The sequence below is a fragment of the Rattus rattus genome, chromosome 4 (assembly GCF_011064425.1).
Source record: "Rattus rattus isolate New Zealand chromosome 4, Rrattus_CSIRO_v1, whole genome shotgun sequence".
NCBI classification, from domain to species: Eukaryota; Metazoa; Chordata; class Mammalia; order Rodentia; family Muridae; genus Rattus; species Rattus rattus.
The window spans coordinates 8,008,257-8,023,165 of NC_046157.1; the positions used below are offsets into that span (position 1 = coordinate 8,008,257).

At 46.9% G+C, this 14,909-nt stretch overlaps 1 protein-coding gene and 1 pseudogene across 3 annotated transcripts in view; one reads left to right on the forward strand and one right to left on the reverse strand.

Moving 5' to 3' along the window:
- Window positions 1-1,112: 1,112 nt before the first annotated feature.
- On the reverse strand, window positions 1,113-1,783 carry LOC116897819 (annotated as a pseudogene).
- A 309-nt stretch (window positions 1,784-2,092) lies between these two features.
- The window catches only part of St6gal1 (ST6 beta-galactoside alpha-2,6-sialyltransferase 1), a 125,674-nt gene continuing 112,857 nt past the window's right edge, over window positions 2,093-14,909 (forward strand). Inside the window, exon 1 of one of the 3 annotated variants that reach the window (XM_032900031.1) lies at window positions 2,093-2,567. The gene's annotated coding sequence lies outside the window, so the exon portion shown is untranslated. Of the gene's footprint in view, window positions 2,568-3,178; window positions 3,506-14,909 lie in introns of those variants that run through there. The other 2 variants (XM_032900033.1, XM_032900032.1) reach the window with 2 other exon arrangements.

Below are 14,909 nucleotides of genomic sequence, written 5' to 3' on the forward strand. Positions count from 1 at the left end.
CAACCAGCATGGTGAACTACATTCCTGTAGCCAACAGCTCTCTAGTCCCCAACCAGCATGGTGAACTACATTCCTGTAGCCAGCAGCTCTCTAGTCCCCAACCAGCATGGTGAACTACATTCCTGTAGCCAGCAGCTCTCTAGTCCCCAACCAGCATGATGAACTACATTCCTGTAGCCTGCCGATCTATAGTCCTGAGTTATAGTTCAACGTTTTCTTCCATTGTAGGTCAGAAGGCCCTACTGATGAAAGAGCCCCTGTGGAAAGCCACCAGACAGTGACGTCCCTTGCAATTTTCTGGGAATATCCCTACATGTCTGTTCATCTGTCCCAGATACCCCAGGGCTTCTTCTTAGGTTTGCCATGGTGTGCGGATATTATAAATGTGGCAAGTTCAAAACCCAGAGTGAGCCCTTTCCCTGTTTTCCGCCATTGACTGGTTGGAATTTTAGAAAACAGAACTCAAGACTAGGGACTGTACCCTGTTTTAAAAGAGTCTCTTTTCCTATTATTTGGTTCTTACCTCCTAAATTGAGTGAAAACAAGAGGGAGGTTGAAAGAAAGGATTAAGGCTCTCAATGAATATGAGGGATCTGATACTTCTCACGGGCCTGGGTGACTTAATTTCCTATCTACAAGTGGGCTTAAAACCTCATTGTAGCATAAGCAACACTGTAGCAAGTGCTGTGCCTTTGGTGGTTCTTGTTTAGATCCTTAGACGGTTTCATTTCCTGTGTGGCAACACAGTTCAGGTGCGGAAGCCATCTCCATTGCGTCAGCTTCCAAGCCAGCCTGAGATTCTCACTTAAAGTCCTTGCTCCTGCTTCCATCTTCAAGAACGGCGACAGAAGAATCTGCATCAGTCACAAGGATGGGCTGTATGCTGTCTATAAAAATCGTTGATGTAGTAGAAAAGATCTTCGACCTTCAGTTAGCACCCTTTCAGAAACAGTCACCCGGGGTTGCTTCCATTTGCTCACAGCAGAGTGCACTATCTTGAGCATGCCCAGTAGGCTGGACTCCGCGTTACTTGCCCACACAAATCATTTCGTGTAAACACGATCATTAGTGTTCTTCCCTAGTTCTCCATGTTGCAGAAGAAAGAATGGCCCAAAAAGACTGTGGAACTCACCCAAGAACAAATAACTTCTTGGCCACAGAACTGAATTCTCTGTCTGGCACTTTCTGATTCGGGTCTCTGCCTCCAGAGCAGCTGGGGGGAGGCGAGCAGCAGAGGAGGTCTGAATCAAAGGATTGTGGAAAGGCGATCTGAAAGAAGGGTGCCGGGGAGGAGGATGCAACTTTTTCTTCCCCTGGTTGTTGGTGGGAAGCATTCCCTGGACTTGAAGAGAACGCTCTGGTTCTCTTTTTTGCTACACAGAAAACCCAGACCAGCAATTTTCTGCTTTCTTGGAGCTCTATTTGAGTCTTTCCGCAACACAGAGGTGGAAAGGGCAGGTATTTGGGATGTGATTACTGGAATCGGGTAGTGGAATCTCTTGTCTGGGATATGAAGGACTGAAGGGGTGGCTAGATGCCTGCTTCCAGTTCTCTTATAGAGAACTGGGAAGTTTTCAGTCTTTCGGAAGTGGCCTGTGGGTAGTCAGATGTGGTCAGGCTGCAAGGCTGCTTCTTCAACAAGATGTTTCCTCCTGGCCTCTCCAGTAGCCTTATCCTAAGCCCATTTGGAAGGAGGGTGTCCGGCTGTCTTTACCATTGTAGCCAGGGTCTGTCTGCCTGCATATCTGCTGAGAAAGTTCCAGGTTGCAGGGCTTGAGAGCATTTAAAAAAAAGTTTGACCATGCTGTGTACAGGTCACACTTGATGTTGGGGTATTTTTTTATTAAACTCTAAATATTACAGTCTAAGATGTGTATGTCCTACATTTAAAAAAAAATTGAGTTTTCACAGGGGTTAAATATGACTTGCCTGATCAGGGTCACCCCGTGTAGAGCCAGGACAAGCACCCTGGTAAGAGCGATTTTACCAGATAACACTGAATTCAATCCATCGGGACACGCAGGGGTTGGGGGTGGAGGCAGCATTTGGGCTTCCTTGCCTGCCGCATTGCTCCGCCCCCAGGCTTGCTCTTTGTGGACGGACCGCACGATTCCCTGCATTACTCGGAGCCCTAAGCAGGCACCTTTAACCTTGAGCCTGCTCGCTAGCGACCTCCAGAGGGCCAGGCTGGTTTGGGACCGGTATGATAAAGCCCTCTTCTAGTTTTAACGACTCTATTTGCATAACGGAGACCACGCTTCCTCCCGCCGGTCTGCAGTGCTTTTCTTTGCTCCTTCCCGGACCTCTGCACCCACATCTGCGGGTCCCTCTCTGCTCCCCAGAAGATCCCTTCTCAAGGGGACTCACTCGGAGCTTGAGTCCCGGGCTCTTCTCCCTCCGCCGGGTGAGGTCGGGAGGCACCTGGGGGAGCGGAGTTGAGCACCAGGCTGGGCTGGGGAGCCGCCCTGGCACTGCCCGACCCTAACAAAGAGAATCGGGCTGCGCGCCGCGCGAGCGCTCGGTGGGCTCCGGGGCCGCCGCCGCCTTCCCGGCTGAGAGCGCCGCAAGTGAGTCCGGGCGAGGCGGGCCACGGGCCGGGAGGAAGAGTGCAGGGTTGCGCTGGGAGGTATTCCGTGTTGCGCGGGTGGGAGTCGCCGCCCAGGGCTGGGGATGTCTGTCGCCCTTCCAGGGGAGAGACCGCCTTGGCCTCCCCTGGCAAGGCAGCCTGCGCACCCATAACAAACCCACGTGTGCGGGGCCGCAGGAACCTACGCCACCGCGTCTGTACTGTGTAAAGCGTTGCCTTGCAGAGTGTGGGTCCCCTTAGATCTTGCTCACTGGGGTAACAGATCAGGAAACTAAGCCTGGTGGAGGGGGAAGGAGCGCAGGCACCACAACAAACGCACGTGTGCCCCGCCAGGGATCGGGGCGCAGCCATCCCTGCTGAACCTCCTTTGGGTAGGTTATTGTTCCAACGGGTGCGGCGCTTGGAGGCCACCTACTGCTGGGTGGCAAGGGACGTTTCACCTCGGTGCCCTGTGAAGGGTTGGACTAAACCTGTAGATTTTTAAAGGGGGGAAAAAAACCCCAAACAAACAAGAAAGAGTCTACAAAAACTCCCACCCCTCACCCCCAAGTATGCTTCACCCCTTGGCACGGGTTTTGAGGTGAAACGGACAAGCCCTCGCCTCTTCCCTGAGGTTTTCTTAAGAGTCGTGGGTTGCACTAAGGGTCTGTAGGAACCCTTCTAAAACAGACCCTGCCCGACACACCATTGTCCCCATGCTCTGGAGACTGCCTCTGTTGGAGAATCTCGAGCGCCTCCCTAGCCTGCTGAAAGAATAGTTCATTTTAACTAAATCCACCAGTGAGGTCTTGGGTTTCGCTTGCTCTTCGCCTGGGAGCTCCCTGTGCCTAGACACTCCTGGTGTCACTGGTTCCTCTTCACACAAGGCCACCCAGGACCCCTCATCTAGACCGGGGCTTATCGGAGGCGCTCGCAGAGGTAGGTCCGCTGTTTGCTGTGCCTTCCCCTTTACTTTCATTCCGCTCACGCAGCGGCATTTTTAGCGTAGTGAGGTCTGGGCTTGTCAGCCCTGAGGATGAGTTGGGGATCGGAAGGGGGCGGTGAACAGATCCTAGGCGACTTGTGCAGGAGTGACAGCATCTTACCTATCGGATGCTTCACCTTGAGTAGTCCCTGTGGAGACTAACCTGCCACTGAAGAGAACTAGAACCATTGTTATTGAAAAAGGTCCAGGCAGCAGCTAAGGAACCTTCTATTTCACTGGCAGGAAGCTGAGGTCTGAGAGTTCAGCCCCTTGAGTGTGGGTCTTCCAACTGCTCGGCCTGCATCCAGAGGATTCTGCGGTTGGCTTAAAAAGCAGTAGCCTTAGGCAGAGCGGAGTGAAACAAAGAAAATAATTCAAACTGGAAGCTGCACCCTTCCATTATGCCTTTCAAGAGTTCTCTGCTTAGTGGAGAAGAGAGAGTTGGCATTTCCTTACTTCCCAGCCTGTCCTGCTTCATAACTTTGCTCTGCTCTCCTGGCTGCCCCCCTTGTTCTCAAATTGAACTAGGGCCAACTATAGAGGCTTAGATGTTTTGCCTGCGGCGCTAAGAAGCCTTTGTTCCGGCAGAAGCAGAGGCTGTTGACATCAGCCTTGCTGGGAGGAAAATGTCTCTCGTAACCCGCTGCTCCTGAGCCCATCACTAGAGAACGAAACATTGTTTTCATTGATTTGATTTAATTAATTTATCTATTATTTATGAGTCCCGTGGAAGTAACTGTGCTTTTTGTGTTTAGCAGAGAAGCAGGTCAGTTTCTCCAAAGCTAGCTAGCTGTGGTCTGCGGCTTTTCTCTCCATCCTCTCACCGCCTAGGTGTGTTTACGTTCCCCTTCATTTCCAGGCTGTTTAACTTCGTAATGTCAACGTACAAAACCACAGCTCTCAATTTACAGGAATAGGAGGAGAGAGTGTATTCTGGAGCCACTTTGAGTGACCATGGCCTGGGAACACAGATTTAGGTTATCCCAAAAATCTATGTTGCAACGTGGAAGCAGCTTCTTGGAATGTTTAGTTTTACTGAGCAGAGAAAGTCGAGAGTTAAGGAAAGTTTAGAATACATTGGCAGGTACACCACAGAGGCAGGCACATAGAAATTTGGGAAGCTTTTCTATAGGGTCAAGAATCTATCTGGTGGTATTCTTAGCTTTCGACTGGTCGAAGGTAGTTTCCTGCTAAGTTAGTAGATTCTAAAAGGCTTTTTATATGTTGTCAAAGCATATTAGTTCCAACACGGGAGTCAGGGTTGGGGGATGGGGCAGGAGCTGGCTAAAGAATGGACTAGGTTGAGGGAGTGGTGATGGAGTGGGGTGGTGGTGGTCCAAGAAACGGCTGTTCTGAAGGACCAGAGCTTAGCCCAAGATAAAGTAATTAGCCTCTGGACCTGCAAAATTCCAGTCTTCAAAGTACTGTAATTCTAAACAGCCAACCAAGCTCTGCAGACAGGGATTCCTTTCTGAAGTTTCTGTTCCCAGCCAGGTGAGGATGTCTCCTCAGGATGGTAATGAAGTTGAGGCTCCCTTTGTTTTCATGTGGGAAAACTTTAAGGACCCGAGAAGAGAAATTACCTGCTCCCTAATACACAGAAACACACAGTCCACCTGCTTTTAGTGTCCTTTTTTGCGTCAAAGGGAAGGTGTTGCATCAAACAAGTTGTCGGTACCCCAGAGTAAAGTCAAAGTTAGGTTGCTATAACAACACCCTTAAATCCTAAAGGATTTAAATAGGTTTGACTTTCAAGCAGAGGAATGGGTGCTGAGGGCAGGTATTGTGATTCTCAGGATTGAGAATCGCTTTGCCAAGTGGCTCATTTCCCTCTTGTTCTGGGGAGCTGCTTTGCAAATATTTGCAAAGCAAAGGACAAAAGTCAGAAGACAGAGACTCCACTTAGCTATTTACTGTGGTTGACTTCTAACCTGCCAGTCTGTGCCCTGGCTGTCCTGGGAAGTAGATGCTGCTGGGGGCCGTAGAGTCTGAGGAGGGCATGGGCTGTAGTTCACTGCTCATAACTGGCATTAGTGTGTGGCATTCCTGGATAAGAAGAACTTGAGAAGTGAAACCACAGTTTTTTTTTTCTTGCTTGTCTGCATGCATTCTCAAACCTCATGATAGCACTCTGACTCCCATAGCTGTGTTTCTATAGGCTCATTTGCAAAGCTAACATATTCTGCAATGTTATTGTTCTGTATTAACATATTAGGTATGATTTTACTAAGCAATTACTAAAAAGGTCACGTCACATTTCATAATCAAAGTTTTCCAGTTATAAGAATGAGACATTCCCACTGTAGAACATTTACAAAATGCAAAAAAGGATTGAGAAACAGAAATAAAAAAATTCCACTATCCCAAACAGCTATGCGCTATCTGGTAATTTGGTTTTTGGATTTTGTTTAAAACAAAACAAAACGAAATATATTTATTTATTTATCTTGATGGCTTTTTAATTTCAAAATAATATATAATAACATATAATATACAAGGTATAATATATAATATGGAATATATAAAATGTAAAAAATATAATAATATATAATATATAATGTAAAATATAATATTATATACATAATTGCTTGTCTGCATGCATCTCAAACTTCGTATTCCAGTTACATTTCTTTTCTTTTTTTTTTTTTTTGTTTTTTTTTTCCGGAGGTGGGGACTGAACCCAGGGCCTTGCGCTTCCTAGGCAAGTGCTCTACCACTGAGCTAAATCCCCAACCCCCACAGTTACATTTCTATAGACTCACTTGCAATACTGATATATTATATATATCATACAATACAGTATATTGTATGATATATATAATATAGTATATATGTATAGTATACATATACAATATAGTATATTGTATACTAATATATACATTATATATACAAATATACATATATAATATTATATTATTAAATACATTATTAAATACAATTATATGAATATAATATAATATATAAAGCATATGTTATAATAATATAAATATAAATACATATATTTTTGATTTATAAATACATATTATCTCTATGGCTTTGTTTTTCTTTTCAAAATAATTGAGTCTTGTTGTGTGAATAGTGACAGCTTTTCTATTTCACGCTTTGCAATAAGGTTTTGATGATGACCACATCAGCTGCCTAGCACCTTCAAGTTCTCGTGTTCCCTTGAGATCTGAGCCCTTTGATGCTTGTTTCAGTGAGGGCATGTGAAAAGTGGAGCTGCCACCTCTCTCCTATCCCATTCCTGCCTCAAGCCTTCAAATGTTAGCCAAGGTTTTTCTTTGAGAAATCCAGAGTTACTGACAAATATAGTAGAGGGAGAAGGATGCCGTGCATGGCCTTTGAGCTATGGTCTTGCTTCCCTGTTCCCTGAAAACTCAATAGTAAAGTGTCTATAAATGCTCAGTGAGCAACCCCAGGGTCGTTTATTAATTCACTTGACACATTGAGTACAAACCTTGTGATCTAAAGGAGGGAACACGGGCAACGAGAGAGAAATGCCAGATGCCATTGCTCACAGAGACAAGCTCTTGTGCCTGGTCATTCGTACCGTTTCACTTGATATTATGATTTACTTTCTTGAATTTCCACAGCATGGAGCCTGATGTCGGGAACCGTTGGGTTATGTTGTAAAAGGCGTGACTGTTGGGGAGACTTAGGAGAGTTGGTGTAATTACATATGAAGTCTTCGAGTGAAAGGGCATAGAAACTTAGAGCCCAAGCAATTCAGAATTTGAATTCTTGCTTGCCGTTCACTGCCTGTGGAGGTATGGACAGTCTTCTTCTTGTACTTGTCGGGGTTCAGGAATAGCCACACAAACCACAAGGCTGACTGTTCAGGGCCACAAAAAGGACTTGGGAGTCAAATGGTGGCAGTAGTCGTCCTCAGGGTGAGCTTTTTATAGGAATAACCAGGTTCAAAAGTTTAAAGGCAAGCAGTGAAGTGCTACAACATTTTTTGCTAATTAGGCAAAGTATTCTCAGCTGTCCTTTGAGCTCATTGATCCTAGCTGAAGTAAGAGGGGAGATACAGATTGTGAACTGGGGAGTCCCAGGACCTTGAGATAACAGAGTACAAGGGATTCAGCCATAGCCTTTTGGGTTATTTTGTAGCATTCTTGAAGGTCAGATAATTATGTCTGGGAAGTGGAGTCAGAGAACCTAAACTTAATTTCACCTTCTGAGCAAAATGGAGACTGAATACAAAATGGCTACAGTTATGCTAAAAGGAGCAGCCTTTGACAGTACTTAGCATCAATTAGTGCTCTCTGGGAAAGGGGGCTACTGGGCCTAATTCCACAGGGCAGTTGTAAGATGATATCAAGATAGAAGGCCAGTGCCTGGTTAAGCCCTCAGTCATCGTTAATACCCCTCTTCCCACACCCCCAACAAGGTTTTAGAAGTTGTGGCCCTCATGGTTTTCTTACCATGAAATCAGGGTGTGGCTTTTTTGTCACTGGGGGGGCTAATTAAAGTGGAGCCCCTTGTCAACTAAATGGCAAGTCAAGGGAGAAATAATCACTCGCACGATACAGTTTCATTTTGTTTATTATGGAAAACTTCAAACGCACATCAAAAGTGCGCAGCGAGTTCTGTACTCCTTGTCCACTCCTTATGAAAATGCATGGCTGAGACCTATAACCCTGCCTCAACCCCATGCTAACTTTAAAGCATGCCCCAGACATCTTATCAGCCTAGACGTAAATATTTCACTCAGCCCCGTGGTGCATATTTAAGGCACTGAGCTGTGTTGGCTCGGGGCCTGTCTCTTGTCTTGCCTTTATGGAACCCTTCAAGTTCATGGGGAGCGGGCCAAAGAGGGAGGACACAGCAATCCCGGGAACTTTTTCAGCTTTCCTGGTCAGATATGAAGGTCATGCCATGTCCCAAAGAGACAAAGAGAGTGTAAGAAACACTGAAGTTAGAGTCAGGAGACCTGATTTGAGCAAGAGTCACCTCTTACCAGTTGTCTGCTTTTGGCAAGAGGCGTGGATCTGTCTGTCTGTCTGTCTGTCTGTCTCAGCACATTTGTGACTGTGATTAAGGTAATTCAGGTAGCCAGTGTTAGTTAGGCCTGAACCATACTTGAGCCCAGCTTTCCTTCCTTAGAGGCAGTGTTTCCGTATGGATTGAGGGAGGGCCCTTAGGCTGAGGGCCCACGCTCACCGTCCTGTACTTCCGTGGTGTGCCTGAGGTTGCTCAGATGTTTAGGTAACCTCCACAGACTGCTTGTAGCTCTTCCTTCTGTTTCCTTCCACCTTCCCATCCCCCCACCCCTTCTCTGCTTCCTGGACGGAGCAAAGAAGGTCCTGTCATTCTGCCATTCATCCCCGAGCCACTTGTTTTTCTGAAGTTCCTTTTTATTAGGAGAGGGGCTGAATGTCCCTCTTGATCTCTGACGTTGTTAAGTCTTGGTTTCTTCTGTCGTTGTACCCAAGAAGGAAGAGAGAATCAGATACGGTAGTCAAATTAAAGCCCCAGTCATTCCTAAGGTTAGCCAGTGACGGCGTGTGGTCTTTGGCTACTAACAAGTACCGCTTAGGGCACGAGGCATGCCACGCTGGGTATGCCATGCCAGGAACTCAACTGTTGCTTTTTCCCTTCTCCCCCCCCCCAGTCTCCCCTCCCCCATCTCTGATATCAAATAAAAGTCGTATGCAAGTCTAAGAGTCTTCCCTCACAAAAGTAATCACGGAATTTCCTTTGTAGTACTCAGATAATAAAAAATCAACCTCCTTCTTGTGTGCTGTTCCTCTCACAGCCCATTTGTTTGCCTGCAGCCCTGGAGATCAAGCCCTGGGTACACACATCCTAGGCAAGCTAACACCAAGCCACGTGCTCAGCCCTTCCTTCCACTTCTCCAAAGTGACTCCTTTTTACAGATGGAGGAAGACCCTTTCAGTTCTTCTGCCAAGCTGTCATGCTCCTGTACAATGTGTTTGCTCATTTGTTTCTTGAAATGGGATCTCACTGTGTAGCCCTAACTGGCCTGCAATTCAAGCTGGCCTTGAACTCACAGAGATCCACCTGTCACCCCAGTTCTGGGATCAAAGGAATGTGCCACCCTGCCTGGCTCAAAAGTACTTTACAAACTCAATTTGTGGATTACATCACGGCTGCCACTTTTCAGATGGGTCTTTTTAGTTTGCTGTACTACATAGAAGTCTCCCTAGCAGTGAGGGCTGGCTATTTCTTTCACAGCTACAATGCAGTCTGTATTCTGAGTACATTTACTTAACCGATCTTTGCCTGCAAGATACATTTGTCTGCTTTCATAAAATATATTCTGAGCATTACACTTTGCATATACGGAAGTCGGTTGCAAATGCCAGTGAGTGACAGGAAGCCAGCTCTGGGGAGGGTGGCAGTGTGTGAGATCGGGGACACTGAGGACCAGGCCTGGAAAACTGGACTCGGTAGCTGCCCAGCACGCCACCAAGAGCCTGTATTTGGATGAAAAGATATTTTTGGAACTAGCCTGACCTGGTTGGGTGCCCTCGGCTGCGAGTGAAAAACTGAGTGATGTCGTCATCGTCGTCAGCTTCTCCTCCATCCCATGGAGCCTTCTAAGGCTGTTTCTATTCTCAGGGTCAGGTTTGGGGATTTGTGGGGAGGACAGAGATGAGAGGCAGGAGTGGGGGCGGTGAGAAAAGGTGATGTTTGTTCTCAGGCTCTGAAGGAGGAAGTTTTCTACTCCATCTTGCTTTTCAGATCTTTTAGAAGGCTGTGCTTCCCTAGGGCTTTTGAAAGATGGGGGGCTTATGACACATTGGCAAGGAAATAGATGTGGAAACAGGAGCTTGCTTTCTTTCGCTTTTTTGTTTTCGTTTTGTTTTGAGACAGCATTTCTCTGTGTATGTAGCCCTGGCTGTTCTGGAACTCATTCTACAGACCAGGCTGACCTCAAACTCAGAGAACCGCCTGCCTCAGCCTCCTGAGTGCTGGGATTAAAGGCGTGTGCTACCACACCGGTGTGGGGACTGGAGCTTTCTAATCCGTAGGCGGTCAAAACGGCCTCTCTCACGGGGAGTCACACTGAGTGACTGTTGTGGAATAGAGAACCACTCTGGGGGGGAGGGTGGGCTGGGTGCGGTGACTGGGGAAGAAAACAGAACTGCCCATGGGGGAGTAAGCTATGTTGCAAGGCAGTGCACTCCCCGTCAGGATAGAAACAGAGGACTCTAGGAAGTCTGTATAGGAAGAAGCAGAAGACACAGGACTGAGGATATGGGACCAGCGGAGGGAAGAAAGGCCGGTTTCCACTTCTTCAGTGAACCTGGAATAGCATGAAAGCCTTCAGGGAGGCCTGACGGTAGTTTCCCCTGGATCTTGGCAGCCCTCCACTGTCCTGTTGACTTCAGCTTGGCCTGACCTTATATTCATAAATTATGTTCACATGAATAAATATATCATATATGCGTTAGATGACCAGGAAACCTGGCGTCTGTGAGAGAACTGTGTGCCGCAGGAGGGTGACCGTGGAATTCTTTTCCTTACGGTCTGCTTCTGTCTTCCAGTTAGTAGGCTTTTCTACAGCACGGTGTTTCTGATGTTACTCCTACTTACTCTCTTTGTTCATGGCAGGACTGGGGCTATGTGCATGCAAGGCAGGTACTCTACCATCTAGGCTGTAGACCCAGACCCTCACCCAGCTTTAACCTTGGAAGCAATCAACCCTCTCTGCTTGATTGGCCTTCTGGGCTAGGACAGAGGGTACCCGCCATTGCCATTTGTATAAGCCTTGGTTTAGTTTGATGAGGGAAACATGACACAGGTTTTGCTGTGTTCTTGGTTCTCATTATGAGGCCGTGTGTGTGTGTGTGTGTGTGTGTGTGTGTGTGTGTGTGTTCACCCAACCCTGACAGCAAGCTGGGATCTTGACACTAGTACCTCCCTTTCACGGGTGAGAAGAAAATCGAGGTTCAGAGAGGGCAAGAGGGTTGCCCACAGGTCTGCTGCTGTGGGGGTGCAGTTCAGAGTGGGGGGTAGAGCTTTACCTCTGTCTCTACACCCTGCCGCCGGTGTCTCGCTGCCAGCATCCCCCACTCTTTTGGAGAAATGCTTAGTTTTGTCTGTGGGGAGCCTCACCAAAGAGTTTCTTCTCACTGGGCTCGAGGGAGCTTCCCACAATTCCTTTAAGACAAACGAAGGAGTATATGGGGCCATGAGGTGTGCGTAGTGTGGCTTTTGCATCAGGCATATGTCCGTCCGTTTTTCTTTTTGGTGAGACTCATTTTGCATCTTGCTTGGTTTCTTTTTCTCTCCCTCTTACCCTTTAAGAGCTGTGATACCCACTTATGACCACTGTTTGGTTAAGGGCAGGGTTGAGGGCACCCATTGATCAGCATAGCCTGGGATTGGTAGCCTGTCAGCTCGCTACCTTCAGTGTTTTGAAACTTGTAAATGGACTCAATATTGGTATTATTAAGGTCTTATCTTACAGATGCGACGCTTAAATGACTTTTTTTTTAGAGAATACAGTCAACAATAAATTGTTATTTAAATATTTATTGAGCACCTATTATCTGCTTGACAAAAGACTACCTACTTAAAGAATATACTACACACACACACACACACACACACACACACACACACACACACACACACACACACACACACACTGTAACCAGTAGGGCTTTGGAAGGTAGTGACTGACAGACAAACTTTCCATACTTCCCTGTTCCTCCCTTCTCAGAGTCCTTAACTTTGTTCATTGATTCAATAAATCCCTGGTTCCTGCTGCGTGCCACGCTCAGCACTCGCTTTAGCACATAGACAAATGAGCCCTATTCTTTTCTTCCATCCAGAACTTGCTCGAAGGTACGCAGGACTGAACAGTTACAAGCTAATTGATGCGTGTTACGATTCGAGTGTGCTCAGCCTGGGGAGAAAGGTTTCGAAATCTCTGCAAGAAGAAACGGCTCAGTTAGGTGTCAGCAGGTAACAGAATTACTCTGACAGGAGAGTGAGAAGGAGCTGCACGACAGAGGGTCAGGCGCGAGGGCCAGCGTATTGCTGTGCTGAGGCCGACCCCGAGAAGGAGCATCAGAGTCAGGAAGTGGTGGGAGATGAGGCTAGGTACTTGTATGCGCAGGACAGCCTTTCCTCATTCCCAGTGTGCCACGCACTGCTATTACCTGTTTTGTGGGTGAGGAAACAAAAGCTGAAGGCAGTCTGGTGACTTGTTCAAAGGCGGATCATTCCGTGAGCTGAGGCGCTTGGACTTGATCGCAGGCATCTTGCTCTCCAGTCAGGCATTTGGCCTCCACTCCAGGGCCTGCAGGGGCAAGCTGAAGTCTGACTTTGCTGGCCAAGATAACCTTCCTTTTCTTTCAGTCTTTCAAGGGGAGCATCCCTTGTCAAATCTTGGTTCATCCACCTGCCTCTTGGCATTGGCTAATCCCCTCTGCTACACTGAGGCTGGCTGGCTGGCTGGCTGGCTGGCTACCTACCTGATGTTGCCCTTTTCTGTGGCTTGGTTTTGGTTTTTACTTCTATTTATTCAGCTAACTAGTAGACTAGAAATGTCCAAAGACACTTTTATATGTGACAAAAAAGGACGAAGAGCTTTTTTTTTTTCTTAAAACATTTCAGATTCGTTTAGAGTTTAGGCATTGCCTGTGAAACATCTGGGATTGGATTAGGCTTTGTGGAGGGCCTAGAGGGGCGGAACAAGGTCTTCGGCTGGACTGGATGGGTGGGAAGGATTTGGGAATGAACGAAACTCACAAACAGAACTGTTTTGTCTTAGCCAGCTATAAATGAGCTCTTGGACTGCTGTCTTCATCTCCCAGGATAGATTCTGGTTTGGAGTTGGTCTCGGGTTAGGGGGAGAGGTGTAACGTACCTATTCAAAGTAGAGTTTATTGAAAATTAATGAATTGAGAACTCAAAGACAGAGCCATGAAATTATGGGCTGGAAATAAAACTAGAATTACAAGAAAAAGAATTGAGGGGGTTGGGGATTTAGCTCAGCGGTAGAGAACTTGCCTAGCAAGCGCAAGGCCCTGGGTTCGGTCCCCAGCCCCGAAAAAAAAAAAAAAAAAAAAAAAGAATTGAGGAGAACACAGAATATTTTTAGAGACCGTTAATAGATAAGCTGGGGGTATAATGGTGGCTCAGGGGCAGGATCCTCTCTCAGCATAAGTGAAGCTCCGGGTTCAATCCCAGCAGTGAACACACCCCTGGGAGGGAACTGAATGGGATCCATTAAAAACCTAGTTGGTGGCGGCAAAGGGAAGCCTAAGGACAAAACACAGCATGTGCTGAGGAGGAAAGAAATAAACCTGAAGTCTCAAGGTTGCACAAAGGTGATCCTTTTTTTTTTTTTTTTTTTTTTTTTTTTTTTTTTTTTTGTTTTTTTTTTTTTTTTTTTTTTTTTGTTTTTTTTGCAAGCACTCTACTTGCTTTGAGCCAAATCCCCAACCCCAAAGGTGATCCTTTAGAACGACCATAGGGTTTTTTTTTTTTTTTTTTTAAAAATCCCTTTAAAATTTAAATTGCACAGGACTTACATAAGGTCACCGTCATGTAAGCATCCAGTGTACTCTGGCCTCATTTCCCTCTAATCCCTATGTTCAACCATCAGGAAACCCTTAAGAGGCACACATCATTCTTGTCCATGCTCCCATTGTTCAAAACTTGGTCCCATGCCACACCTGGTTGCAGAGGTCTCCATCACGTCTCCAGCATGTCTCGAGATGGGGGTTGTCTGATCTGGGAGTTGGCACCGGAGAAGCCTTTTTAGTGCCGAGAGTATGAGAGTCACATGGACGTCGTGCTACGTGCTAAAGCAGACGGGACAACCTGGGGGATCACGGCTCCGAAAACAAACACAGAACAGAAAACCTCTTAAGCTCATCTAAAATGGCACTGTCGACCAGGAGTGTGTGGTGTGTGTGTGGAGTCAGACAAGAGATACAGAGGAAAGGGACCGTGTCTTCTTACCAGTATTTGGGAGTCAATCGGGTAGACAGCCTCCAGGCAAAATGAAGCACACTGTAGAAGCTGCTGGGGGAAGGCCTCTCAGAGGAGACGATTTGGCCTGGGTGCTGGAGATGAGCTCTGGGGTTTGATTTCAAAAAGAGGGAGTCGTGAGAGTACTGAGGAGGAATGGAGGTATGTGGCCTGTCAGGGTCATTGTGAGTAACTTGTGGCCGGAGAGCAAGGGTAAATGAATGCACAGCTGTTCTTAAGTGTGTAGCCTCTGCGTGCCAGGAAGCACACACCTGTTTCTATAAACAGCGTTTGGCCCCAGATGCGTAAACAGAGGACATGATCTCTCTGAGGTACGGTGGGCGGTGGGGGGGTGTTATTGTAGATATGAAGCATCTGGAAGGGGCCAGAGCTGAGAGA